The 15,239-nt window shown below is 40.8% G+C and overlaps 1 pseudogene; it reads right to left on the minus strand.

The window, feature by feature from the left end:
• Positions 1 to 4,249: 4,249 nt before the first annotated feature.
• LOC148537924 (uncharacterized) overlaps positions 4,250 to 15,239 on the minus strand; it is a 132,059-nt pseudogene continuing 121,069 nt past the window's right edge.

Below are 15,239 nucleotides of genomic sequence, written 5' to 3' on the forward strand. Positions count from 1 at the left end.
TTGTCATCAATAAATTGATGTCCATACAAATACCAATTATCTGTGTTGTGTCTTGTATGTATGTATGTATGTATGTAAATATGTATGTAGCATATTTAAGGGTGTTGGGGTCTGATATCTCACAGTCAGCACTTACCTTTAAGAAGTTTTATAAGAATTATTCAATAGTAGAGGGTGAATCGGGGAAGCTATTTCTACAGGGGAATCTCTGGAAACAGGGGTGGGAAAAAATGTTACATAGGGTTCTATGGCCACTGGAGTGTGAGAGATTTTGCTAAAGGGGAATCAATGGCTACAGGAGGATAGTTAATGATGCTGGTGTATAGGGGTTGTGAGATATACCATTTATCAGCATTCAAGTAGAAAGTGGCTGGGGATCAAAATTTGTAAAAGGCCCAAAAATCATGTGATTGACCTGGATCTTTTTTCCATGAATATCTCCGAAATTGTCAATATGCCAGGTAGCTAATGGTACAGTATTGTACTCCAACCATCATCTCTGACTTTCCCATGAGCCAGCATAACAGTGTGCACAGACAATGTTGTAAGAGATAGGACCCTGCAGTTTCCTGGGCTGGCCATCAGATTTCCATAATCCTCTTACAAAATAAAGCAAAGCACAGTAGGTGAATGTATTGGAGAGCATATTCAGAGGCGGGCTGGGCTGGGCTGGGGGGCAGGATGCCATGTGCCCCCAGGGCCAGAGCGCCATGTGGGCCATGGGCAGTCTGAGTCTCTGTGACACAGCTGCACCGCGCATGTAGCGCCGACAGGACGGAGTTTGGTCAGCACTACACAGTGACTGACAAACACACAGCCACCGGCGCTGACAGCAGTGTGTTTGTTTTAAGTAGCAGCCAATGAGAGTCTTTCAGACTCTCATTGACTGCTGCTATGCCCATTGGAGGAGCCACTCTATCTTCCAGCTCCTGCAGTGGGTAATGGGAGAGACATCATGACGTCTCTCCCATAATGCAGAGCGGGCTGGCCTGGAAGGACGGATGGAGGAGCGGTGTTTTTTTTTAATTACGTGTGTCTACTGCACTACAAGGGGGAGACTACTATTGGGGCACTACAAGGGTGCGACCACTACTGGGGGCACTACAAGGGGGGGACTACTACTGGGGGCACTAAAAGGAGGGGACCACTACTGGGGGAACTACAAGGGGGGAACTACTACTGGGGGCACTACAAGGGTGGACCACTACAGGGGCACTACAAGGGGGGGGACCACTACTGGAGACTAATACTGGGGGCACTACAAGTGGGGGACTACTACTGGGGGCACTACAAGGGGGGGACTACTACTACTGGGGGTACTACAAGGGGGACTACTAAGGGCACTACTAGGGGAGGGGACTACTACTAGGGACACTGCATAGGGGGGAGGGGACTACTACTAGGGACACTGCATAGGGAGGAGGAGACTACTACTGGGGGCACTGCATCAGGGGACCACTGCTGGGGCTCTATATAAAGGGCAATACTGGGGGTACTGCATAGGGGGAGACTACAACTGGGGCCACTATTTAAGGGGCACTGCATAAGGGTTACCACTATTGGGGGCACTGCACGGGGGGTGGACTGCTACTGGGGGCACTATATAAAGGGCACTGCATATGGGGTACCACTACTGGGGGCACTGCATACAGGGTACCACTACTGGGGGCACCATATAAGGGGCTTACTACTGGGGGCACAAGGGGCACTGCACATGGGGGACCACTACTGGGGACACTAAGGGGCTTGCTACTGGGGGCACAAGGGGCACTGCACAGGGGGGACCACTACTGGGGGCACTGCATAGGGGGTACCACTACTGGGGGCACTATATAATGGGCTTACTACTGGGGGCACAAGGGGCACTGCACAGGGGGACCACTACTGGGGGCACTGTATAAGGGGCACTGCATATGGGGATCACTACTGAGGGCACTACTGGAGGCCTGTATAAGGGGGTCCTCTCTAGGGGCAGAGTGGGGCACTGCATATGGGCACCACTACAGGGGGATTCCCCATATCTTTATTTTTACTTTACCTTAATCCAATATGGAACCGCCTCCTCCCTGGAACACTTGAGGGGGGGCACCGTGGTATGCCCATGCTCCGGGCAACCTGGCTACACGCTACTCCTCTGCCAGGGCCACCTGCATGCATTTGCCCCCCAGGCTAAAAGTTGCCAGCCAGCCCCTGAGCATATTTATTCCTTATAATTAAAAAAAAATGCTTCATATGTATTAGTATACAATAAATAAAATCTGAAATGACAGCATAGTTATTCATTGAAAACAGCTAAATAAAATATAGATACTGTAGCCTTGACAAAGCTTACAACAAAACATGCACTGTAGTGTACCAACAATTACTGTATTTATTATTCTATGGAAATGTGTGAAATTTCAGATGGATAAACGGAATAGTTATACCAATAAAATACAGAGAGGAAAACAGATTCCACATTATTCACATGTAAATTCAGCTAATATTCTGACGAATACAGACTCTGAACACTGCAGTATAACTTTGTCAATTGTTATTCACTACGTACAGTCAGCATCACTTGTACTCCACCTCTTTTAAGGCCCCCATACACCTACGCGAATATTGGATGATTATAAGTTTTTAGACTCGCCGTACGGTCAATCTTGTCGAAATCGTGTATTTTTTAACTGTGATATGATACGATGCGCTCTCCCGCTGCTCCTTCAATTGGATCTTATGATCATATGTGCAGCACATCTTATCCATCGTATTCATTTGCTGATCATGCCATGTTTTTCAGCATACCACGCATCATGCATCTGAACGTCCGAGTCCCGCCACTTGAGTGACAAGTTCTGTGTATGCCCACTGCAGACAGTGCCCAAATGGAGAGGAGCAGCTTTTTTTCTGGATCCACACTTGTGCAGGTATGTATAGCATATAGAAAGGCCACTGGCCACCAAAGTTTGGCATATATATGCATAGAAGTTGTTGCCCTGCAGACACTGAACTTGTCTGATTACCCAGCAATGGCCACACCCTGTTTGCCCAGTCATGCTCCTGGGCCACCTATGTGACTAGCAATGCCCACCATCTACCTATTGTGTCCCCCACAATGCCCACTGGTCACCAATGTTTTGCATTTGTATAGTGTCCGTAGCTTGGAGCCCGGCACACAATGGGCACACCCTATTTGGCCAGCCATGCTCCTTGCCCACCTATGTGCCTAGCAGCCACCTTTGTTTTTGTTCCTATGACCATCAGTCAATACACTCTCCACCGGCCATGTTTTCTCAATGTAATAATGTAAAGCACATATACTTCTACAAAATTGGATATATGTTTGACCCCATAGACCAGGGGGTCTTCAACATTTGGCCTTCCTGCTGCTGTGGAACTACAGATCCCAGGATGCCCTGCCACAGTTTTAGCATGCTGTTATATAAAAACAGTGGCAGGGCATGCTGGGATGTGTAGTTCCACAGCAGCTGGAGGGCCAAAGGTTGAAGACCCCTGCCATGGACAATTATGCACAATAAATAACATTTCAACTTTTCTAATAACAAAAAACAATAACCCTAAAACACATTAATAGAACATTTTGGGACACATATTCCCAAAGTTCACATACCAGAATATAAGTCCACATGGTGGTCCCATAGTTCAATGGCCACCCCCACTGTTGGGGATGACCAGAATATAAGTCCACATAGGGGCCCCATAGTTCATTGGCCACCCCCACTGTTAGGAGTAGCCATATTAAAACTACCCAATGAATATGTCCTTCTTACTTTCCATTTTTATTTTTTTTTCACTATAGGAATGTCTCTGGATCATGAACCAGAATTTATAACTGGCTTTATTGAGCTATACAGGCACCTTGACTGTCTTTGGCGTACAAAGTCCAAAATATACAACAACAGACAGAAGCATAACCAGGCCTTACTGCAGTTGTCAGAGTATAGTAAGCCATATCACGAAAATGCATCGTCCCTAGTGTGGGTGCTCCAAAAGATCCAGAATCTACGTACTGCCTTCATTAAACATTACAAGAAGGTGGAGGATTTCAAACACTCCGGAGCTGGTGCCGACAGCATATACACACCCATGCTATGGTATTATGAGCTGATGATGTTCCTGGTGCAGCAGGGTCCCGTGAGACCTTCTCTAGAGGTGATGGCTGAGTCAGAGAAGTGCAGCCTGCTGGAAGAGGATGTTGGTGGTTCGGCAGAGTCATCTATGGTAAGTTCCAAAGTTTTTAAATATACTACTCTTGCCACAACACTGCACCATTCCCATTAAAATAGGCCATATATTCTTCTCTGAACTTTTTGGCCAAAGAAGATCCGGTTTCCATAACTGCTGGGACTGCCACTGTAGGGAATGGAGCAACCTCTTGTGGATGATCAGGGTCTTCAACTGCAGGTGCACCCAATAAAATTTGCTTGGTGGCTATCTTGTGCATGAAGTTGTGCAGGATACAGCAAGCCATGACCTCCAAGTAAATCTTCTCCACCTTTAAATTTATGGGGGTATGCAAAATCCTGAATCGGTTTCTCAAGATCCCAAAGGCATTCTTCACAATTCACCTTGCACGAGATAGGAAGTAATTGAAAACCCGTTAATCATGGTTCAAGGCTCTCTGTGGGAATGGCTTCATTAAATGTTCATGAAGGGCGAAGCCTCATCAGCCACAACTACAAATTTCAGCCCATATTTCATTGCCTCTCTGGACAGCAAATGTAGGGTGTTACTGGTGAGCCTTTGGTAGAATAACGTCTTCTGAAAGGAGCCACCATCAGAACAATGCCCATTCTTCCCCACATCGACAAACATAAACTCGCAGTTTGCGTTCACCACAGCCATCAGAACAACACTGAAGTAGCCCTTATCGATACCTAGTGAAAACCTCTGTACGATCCTGCCTATACCTTCTACACCTTTATACGATCCAGCCTATACCTTCTAAAATTATCGCAATAAGCGTAATGAGTCATACAGAAAATAAATGCCTACAGACTTTGAATGTGTTTCCAATGCACAAAAGGTTATTATTCAACATAAAAACAGTAGGTTACACACTGTGATCTAAAGACAATTTAGCGCAAATAAATCATACAGACCCAAGGTACAGTTGCTATATACGCACGCGCTCTGGGACCAGATAACGGCATCAGCAAGAAACCTCCGTCAACAGCATCAGCAAGAAGACTCCAGATTCGGGTCAGAGAGCACACATATATACTCTTACAGGGATAGGCAATACAATAGGCAAATATAGCATGATTCCATTGGTTCTCCGTCACGATGCTTCTGTTACAGGACAGTTAACAGGTTAATTCAAATGGACACAGGTCAGCCTCTGACAGCCTTTTGTCTCTTTTTTTACCCGCAGCATGCAAATCTAAGCTGCTAATATTACATAGTACATTTTAGTGTTTTGACTCTCTACAGTCCATAAGTTGTAGATGCATATTGCGATCTTCTCAATGATGACATCGGGAAGCTGTTGAGACAGAGTAGATCAGTACGGCACCAAACACGGTCAGCTTACCATATACTAAACCTTAGATATCAAATAATCTTTATTTCACAACATTAGTAATAAATGAATAAACCTTGAATATTACACTTTGAAGCTATGGAACCTTTTATGTAAGTGTGCAGTGTGTAAGTATTAGGGGTTTGGGAAAAGACTCTAGTTAGAGTTCACCATGGTACGTGTTTTGCAGGGTTGATCCCTTTGTATGTTTTAGTGACTGTCTGTATTTATGTAGTGAGGACTTTTAACTTGGGGCAGTTGCGTATGCATGAAACTATTAAACAGCATTCGTACGCAGGGTATTATGCAGTCGCTAATGTGCGTATGGTGTTAACAGCGCAACTGTGCGTATTTAATGTGTATATGGGGTATGATGAGATATGCAATCGCACTATGCTAATAATAGCATCACCGTATTTACTTAAGTGTGAGTTTCGCTAAAATGGCGCTTGCTAGCCATTTGCAAAATGTCGTCATGCAGATCTCATTTTTAAGATGGAGTCTTGTCGCCATTCGCAAGGTGTTGTCGCTCCGATCTAATTTTTAACTGATTCTGTCTCAGCCAATTATGCGGCTTTGACAGTCCACCCTTTGATAGCAACCAACATGATATCATACAGTGATCTTAAAGTTTTAGTTTTAGGCTTCCATTATGACATATTATTTAATGTTATTATGAGATGGCACAAGGTGGTTCTTAATCCATCAATAATGGATCTCTAGGAGGGAACATAAAACTACCCTTATACGCACACTGTGGATCCTGGAAGATCAAGGGAAAGGTGTGGGGATGCACCTATCCTATAAAGGAAGTCTTTGTGGGAATAGGGACTTACATTATTTGAGGTGCTTTAAAATAACATTTTAATAATACATTTTATGCATGTCTAAACATAATACATTATGCAATGGTATTTCCTAGTTCAGGGTTGTAATGCAGTTCTACATTTACCTCAGTATTCATATTGTCACTACTGACCACCATCATAATTTCGTTCTACCGGTTTACCTTATCTTTACATTTTTCAAACATCAACACAGTAGGAACACACCTGACACATATGCCAATTAGTTTAGAAAAGAAGAAAAAGGAACTCTGTTTGGTGAGCACTCTAAGTATTGGTAAATCTTATATAAAGTAAAACATAACTTTTAATGTAGATAATAAATATAATTAAACTCACTATTGTATAGAACACTCAAAATTTATATCACAAAAAATGTCAAAAAATTGTTATGAATCTAATACACTTTAAATCCTAGAAATCCTGTGTATTATTATTAGACATATGCAAAATATGTAAATATACACAATATTAGTAAATTTCAAACACCTGCCTATATATCAAAAAAGAGCAAAATATACAGACAATAAAAGACAATTAGAATCAAGCTTAAATAGCGTATTTTATGCAGACATCAGTTTATCTCCTAAAGCATGTCGTGAATACATCCTTGCTTAAATAGCATAATCATACAGGCATCAGTTAATCCCCTAATATATAGCATAAAAGTGTCTTTAATTTAAGTTTAGAAAAGTCCAGGCATAGAAACTGCCAAACCTCATTCTACTTCTCCTCACTTGGACCACGGTCTATCTATGAGGAGTGAGAGATTACTGGAAAGGCAGGTTGCCCTTGGAAACAACAGTATAACTGCAGTGTTACTCAAGCATTCATTTCTGCTGTTAGGGGTCTTACTGTGTAGAATTGGACCCCTAATGAGAGAACTACTAACTTGAGGTAGCCATCAGTTAATAGAGGGATAGAGAAGTGACAGTAAACGTCAATAATGAAATATGATAATAATAAAGATCAATAATACTCAACGCTATGTCTATCCTGAATGAAATTCTATCTCAGTGAAAATGCGGCTCTAACATTGTAAATGATGAAGACAGGCAACAAATTCACAAAAGTATGTAAATAATACTGCAATATAATATAATAACAACTAGGACACACCCAAATTGTCACTGTATGAATTGCAATAAATCAGCTCGTTACCATCCAGACAATTGCATCAGGTGTGACATTTAATAATAAAGCCAATTAATTACTACGTTGTAAATAATGAAAACAGACGATGAACTCCATTCACATAGATTGTGTCCTAATATTGTGGTATAGAATATTGACACTTAGGACATATCTAAGAAATCATCATATGAAACATAGTAGGTCAGATAATTTCCATATAAATAACTACATCTGATATACCATTTGGTAATGGAGCCAATTAGTCAGAAGATAAAGTAACTGCATATATATAACAATATCTTGGTTGTCACAAAAAGATAAATAGCTGTATAAAAATGTTGAGTAGATAATTTAAATAGGATACAGCGTATTTCAATGTTAATTGTATCAGAGTATAACCGCAAGTGACCTCTACATTAAATCCTATTTATATATATAACTATATCTTGGTTGTCACAAAAAGAAACATAGTTGTATAAAAATGTTGAGTAGATAATTTAAATAGGATACAGCGTATTTCAATGTTAATTATATCAGAATATAACCGCAAGTGACCTCTACATTAAATTCTATTTGTATCTCAGTAAGAGCAGCAAATAACTGCTAACACTTGTACTACCTATTAATGCAATGATCCCCTATTTTAACAGGATACAATTTAATGGATCTAAACAAAAAAGCTGGATTAACGTGAATAATATATATCCTAGTAATACCAGCAAAATATATAGATATTCTGGCGTACATAAATTAGTCCCCATATAATCAGATGAAATCCGCATAGATAGTTACATCTGGTATTATAGAGAACGCTGAAAATAAACCTGTCAAATAAGAGCAGTAACTACATATAATTAAACAGATCAATGGTACTGTAGTATAAATGATAGTTAAACAAATGTGTTTGCATTGATACGAGATATATCAAGTGTAAAAAAGTTTTTTACTTATCAGTGAATGACCGCAGGTAACCTCTATCATGAAGAGGAAGATCTAACTGGGTCATATACATGTAAAAATAAGGATCACTTGAAGCAATAGTACAAAAGGTGTCCGGGGATACAGAACCTGATGGAGGGGTGTGTCGGGTAATAAATCATCAGACACCCAATGCTGCCTTGCTGCTCCGACGCGTGTTTCACCGTACCAGCTTGTTCACGGAGGAAATGGTGTGATGACAGTACCTAACAGGCCTGAGTATAAAAGGAATAGTATCACCAATCATCTACTAATTGGTCATGAAGGTCAGTTCCTATAGGTAATAGAAACCGCGTCTTAATCTTTCATTATCAGGGCAGAAAAGCCTACTCTATTAGCGGCTTCCCTCTTTATACTTTGAGAAGTGACATTTGTCAAAATTCATATTATTGTTGCCTACGAAAAATGTGGAAATCTTATATTAAGGTAACCATAAAATTATTCATAGATAAAATAAAAATAGATCATAATTACATCGTACATAATAAATTAATAAATTCTAACAGTGTAAATATTTATAACTAGTGCTACTTACTCATATATATATACATTCTACCATAGTATAAAATAATCTCAGTGAATAATTAATAATGGTAAAATTATATTTAAAACACTTGCACTCAACTAGTGCCATTATTTATTAAATAAAATAATAATATTATTATTAAATCCTACCTAACACCAATATGTGCTGTGCTACATGAAGGATACAACAAAAGAAAAGAAGAAATGAAGAAAGAAAATTTAATTAATTAATAGTGTCATAAGTGTTATCTATGTGTAAAAAAGGGTTTATTGTGCGGTTTATACAAAATAATTATAGTAAATGCTTAGGTAATGAGTGAAGGTGAAAAAATATATATATATTGTGTGAATGAAAAAAGAGGTGATGTCCAATAAACTATTACCGGGATGTATAGTGGAAATAATAATATCATGACATATAAGTAGGAACATTTTTTTTTCAAAATAAAATAAAAATAAATGTGATAGATATTTGCACTGTTAATATGATATTGTGATAAAAGAGATATAATATTAGGAAAAAATTAATAAGATGTAAATCATTACTAGGATCTCTATATAACCATGTTGTATATATGAATAAAGGAATTATGCTACTAACATATTGTAGCCATAGTCAAAACTATGAAAACATTTTTAAAACATGGGTGAAGAAAATATATATTTTAAATATAGTCAACAAAATATGACTAGTGATAGTGTAATATGAAAAAAAGGTGATAAAAGTAACCATCATCAGGATATTTAGTGAAAATTAATATCATATAAATAAAGGTATATTGGTACACGTGATATGCACATATACTGTAAATATGAGATGTAGTAAATAAAGAAGGAAAGAATCCAAAATGTACAAAGGTTTTATTAAATGGATAAGAACTACTTTTCGAGATCTAGTTTATAGAAAGGCACTGTAACTATTGTACCCATTTAGGCCTCCCGGAATGAGTGTGCCCAATTTGAAGATCCATTCTGTTTCTTTACGTAGCAAGGTGGTATTCAGATCTCCTCCTCTAATGCCCATATAAATCTTTTCAAGGCAAAAGGCTTGTAGTTGCCCCACATTACTATGGTGTTTCTGCAAAAAGTGCCTGGCAACTGAGGTGAGTTTCTTCATTTTAAGGGCATCCGATCTAGCATTCCTGATATTACAGGCATGTTCTAAAAGATGTAATTTGAAAGTACGTGTAGTCATGCCCACATATCTATAACCACATGGGCACAATAGGCAGTAGACTACACCAACGGTATTGCAGTTAAAGTATTCTTGTATAGAAATCTTGTTTCCAAATCTATCTTGTATTTCATTAATTGTAATAATGAAATTACAAGCTTTGCATCTACCGCAGGGATACGTGCCTTTCACTTTAGTTTTTCTTCTGCAGGTTTGCTCATAGTGGCTGTGTGTGAGTAAATCCCCCAAATTCCTTGCTCTCCTCCAACTCATGGATGACAACTATGATGACAACCAGAAGTTTACCTATGCTTGTGATCATTTCCTGGACCCACTGTCCTAGGCCTGAGAACCATTTCACTGGGTTCAACCATGAAACCCATTCCACTACCTTTTCCTCTACTTCAGCCACTGAAGCATTATGGTTCTTCCGAAATTCCCATTTTAACTGCAGAATTTCATCCATCTTCAGGTCTATCACCTCCTTGCGGTCACTGGTATCATTTGTGACATAAGTGCAACACTACTCCAAATTGGGTGGCCAAAGTTACACAATACCCTCCAGTGACAGCTGTTAAATAATTTAACACTAGTCTGTGTTGCACCAATTCTGTCTTGTATGCTTGCAACTCCCTACCTGTATACCTGAATGTGTCATCATACATCTCGGTGATATTATCTATCAATTTAGCAAGGTATTGGATATATCTAAACTTTAGTGTACCCTGAGGGATCCTGGTGGGATCCTATGCTACTAAGACTTGAAAGCAAGTTGTCTCACTAATTAACTGTGTGCACATCACCAGGTATCATATTTATTTTGCCTCTGTGTTCATACTGTGTGTGAATATATGGTGATGATGTGTTTTTATGAATACCAAGCATTTTACCATGTGTAAGGGTCATAACCTCTGGGACTACTCTTCCCAGGTAACACAAACCTTTGGTACTCAGAGAGAGCCACTTATATGCTTTCCTTCCACATAGTGGCAGCTGGGTATGCCTTTGGAAAACACAACAGCGCACGCTAATACATACTTGAGATTCCTGCAGGGTGGTAATTGGATGAAATTGATTTGTATCACCTGGAAAGGTCCATCAGCCAGTGGAATGTGGGAATTTTCGGTAGGGATCGTTTTCCCAATGTTTTTCCTCAAGCAGGTCAGACAGGACATTGCTATCTTTTCTGTTTGAGAAGAGAAACCCGGTGAACACTAGTATGCTCTCATCAATTTGCACATGCCTTGCTTTCCCAGATGAGTCAGACTGTGTGCTGCCTCAGCCAGGCTGGGGTAATATGCATTGTGAGCTACTGGCTTACCTTGTCCATCCCTCCAGAGTCCAGTGGACTCTTGCCCACATCCCCTGGACTACCAGCCAGACTTTTCCTGGGTAGAATACAAATTTTGCATCTCAATTTATTTCAGCATATCAATTGTTTGAAAAGACATAATTTGTTCCATTGGTACATTCAATTTTAACCCTGCTGCCCATTTTGCAGCTTCGTCTGGTCTGTTGTTGCCCAGTGACACCAGATCATCCTCACATGTATGGGCATTACACTTAATTACTGCCACTGCATTTGGCAATTGGATTGCTGTTAATAGTCCTTGTATATGTTTGGAATGTGCAATTGGTGTACCTGCTGCTGTCATAAATTCTCTCAGACGCCATAAGGCACCGAAATCGTGTACTACTCCGACGTTGTATCTAGAGTCAGTATAGATATTAGCAGATTTACCTTCCACTAACTCACATGCTCTCTTTAGTGCCACCAGTTCCGCCTCTTGTCCCTAGTGTGGTGGTCCTAAAGGTTCGGCTTCTATGATTTCTTCGTCATTTACAACAGCATAACCTGTACACAACTCACCTGTGTCTGTTTGTCTATGACAACTCCCGTCCATGTGGTCCATGTAAAATGTCACATCCACATTCTCTAAAGGTGTGTCATGTATGTCAGGTCTTGCAGTAAAGGTCTGGTTCAAATATTCCATACAATCATGTGCATCACTATGTCTGCTGAACTCACTACCCACTAGCAACCCGTCTCCCTCCAACCTTTGTGCATCACGTTGCACATATGGTAAATACATTGCTGGGTTTAATGTATGGCATCGTTTAACAGTGATGTTTGCAGGGGCTATTAGAGCTAGTTCCCACTTGGTAAATCTAGCTGAAGAGATGTGTCTGGTTTGGGCAGAGTTCAGCAGAGTAGATACAGCATGGGGAGTATAGATAATCATTTCATGGCCTAGTACCACATCCTCACACTTACTGACCAAAAGAGCAGTTGCTGCTACACTTCTTAAACATGGTGGGAGTGATCTTGCCTCAGTGTCCAATTGTGCACTGTAGTATGCTACGGGCCTACTGGCATCACCATGTTTTTGTGTGAGGACACCTGCTGTGCAACCATCAGCTTGCGTACAATACAAATCAAAAGGTTTTTCATAATCAGGTATTCCCAATGCAGGTGCTTTTGTCAGACTATCCTTAAGATTAAGGAAAGCCTGCTTTGATTCCTCTATGTGTATGACACGGTCGGGCTTTGAGGAAGAGACTAAGGGCCTGATTCAGACCCGGACGCAAGTGGCCATTCGTACGTTAGGCTAACTTAAAGAAATATTTAAATTCAGGCACACACTCGTATTTTCGTTCGCATCAATACATCCTCCCCAAACTCAGGCGACCCCTCCTCTAACTAACGAGCGTGCCAAAAAGCGAGCGTACATCCCCGAAGTGGTTTGAAGGGAACGCACGCACTAGTATTACCCGGAAGTTGGCCTGAGACATTTCGATTAACTGCTCGTTTATTCTGCCTACCTCCCTCAATCGTAACATGCCAATCAATATATCAATTAGCTTAATTGTTTTTTTTTTTTTTTTTACACAATGCAATAAACTTTATTTATGTCCGTGTTTGTGTTTACCCGCAGAATACGTACGGCTTAAACATTCGCTTTTATTTGTCAAAATACATGTTAACCCCTATAAAATAATTGGTATATTTGTTTTTAGCCCCGCATATTTCATGGAGTTCATTTTTTAATGTAAATTAGCTTACGCATGTCACTGCATTAAGCCTATCATGAGTCTCCTCAGATTTCTGGCCCTGTCGAACACATGACTCATACACTAACCAATAGAATTGCTCCTGTTAATATCCTAAATACATTAGCCAATCAGAAAATTTTTGAGCACTTTATCAAAAATGATTTTTTGCCAAAACTCCATTGCCATCATGAGAGCCTCCGCATTCACCAGGTGCGAGCTGCTGGTGCTTACAGAGGTGATGGATCGGTGGATAACCAGCCAGCCTCCACCCATCACCAACCGGGAGAAGCGATCCGTATATGCGGAGGTTCGGGCCCACCTGCGCTCCTTCGGCTCACGCCGCCATATCGGGCAGCTGGAGCGCAGGTGGTCGGACCTGCAACGGCAGATGCCCCGCTTGCTGGCATGCTTTTGCATGCAGATTGCTGCGAGTAAGTTTAATGGATTGTGGTTTTCATGTTTGTCTTTGTGGCCCTAACTGCATGGCCATGTTTTCCGTGTCTTTCATCTTTAATCATTCTCCTCATATCTGCATGGCCATGTTTTCCGTGTCTTTCATCTTTAATCATTCTCCTCATATCTGCATGGCCATGTTTTCCGTGTCTTTCATCTTTAATCATTCTCCTCATATCTGCATGGCCATGTTTTCCGTGTCTTTCATCTTTAATCATTCTCCACATATCTGCATGGCTATGTTTTCCGTGTCTTTCATCTTTAATCATTCTCTTTTTTTTTTTTTTTTTGGGTTTGGGGGTGCATTTGAATTTGATTTTGTTTGCGGATTTGTGTTGTATCTAACCACAATTTGTTTACCATCTTTTAGGGGCCCAGCGAAGACTACGCCATCAGCGTCCCGCCAGACGGCGAGCACGGCCACTCTCCCCCACCCCCAGCCAACACTCCAACTCCACTCCTTCCCCTATTCCCCCCTCCTCCCCAGCCTTCCTACACCCTCAGCCAGATTTCTCTGGTCTCCTTCCCCTCCGTCCCAATTCCCCCTCTCCTCCAACCACCCCTCTTCGAATGACCACCTCCCCGGAGTCGGTCATTACACCGCCCCGATCTTTGGGGAATGGACCCACCTCCGAGGAGGACGATGGAGGGCCTTCTGTAGCTGGCGTTGGGTCTTCTGGTATATTTTTTTTTGCTGTTTTTTTTCGACACAAACTGTTTGCTTGTTGATTTTAATTTTATGTTTTTTGTTTGTTTAACACAAAAATAAGTGGTTTTGGTCATTTGCCGTAACCTGTTACTGCTGTTTTCAACATACACATAGCACACCTGTCTGAATTTGGACATAGGCCTTGTATTTTTGCCCTACACCATTTTAGTGTGATGATTTTTATTGCATCTTTTTTTTTTTGTTTGTTTAATTGTTTTTTATGTGGTTTCACTATTGTTGTATTAATCCCCAATTTTTCTCACCCACAGAGGAACAGAGGCTTCGGGCAAATTTAGCCGGATGTGTGGCCCAGATGCACAGCCAAATCATCGGGGTGCTGGTGGTCCTTGACCGTATGTCGGTCCTCCTTAGGGAGTAGTTTTTTTTTTTTTCACCATTCTGTAAATAAATTGTTTTGTTTGAAGTTACGTTCTGGCTCATTTGTTTGGTCCCAACCACATATTGTTTACCCTGACATAAGTATAGTGTTCCTGCAAGGATTTCACATTTGGGCCAATAAGAGTGTGTGTTGTATTTTTGGGACAAACAGCCACAAGAAACACCTACCAGTACAAATCTGATTTCCCTTTTTTGGTGTAGTCACAATTAGATATTTAAACATTTTCCAGGTTCCTAGTTGGTGTGCAAGCAGCTTAGGGCAATATTACAAAGCAAAAGGATTGTACAGGCTTCCTTTTGGTGTTGGTTTGGACCCAGAATAAAGGAATCATTTTTGCACAAATGGCGTCAGTACTGGATTACCCCTTAGTCAAATGTTACATGTGTGAACCTGGTTACACTTGGTGGTAACGTTACCAAAAAGGGGCAACATTTCACTCTAAA

The sequence above is a fragment of the Taudactylus pleione genome, unplaced genomic scaffold (assembly GCF_031769625.1).
Source record: "Taudactylus pleione unplaced genomic scaffold, aTauple2 ptg000042l, whole genome shotgun sequence".
NCBI classification, from domain to species: Eukaryota; Metazoa; Chordata; class Amphibia; order Anura; family Myobatrachidae; genus Taudactylus; species Taudactylus pleione.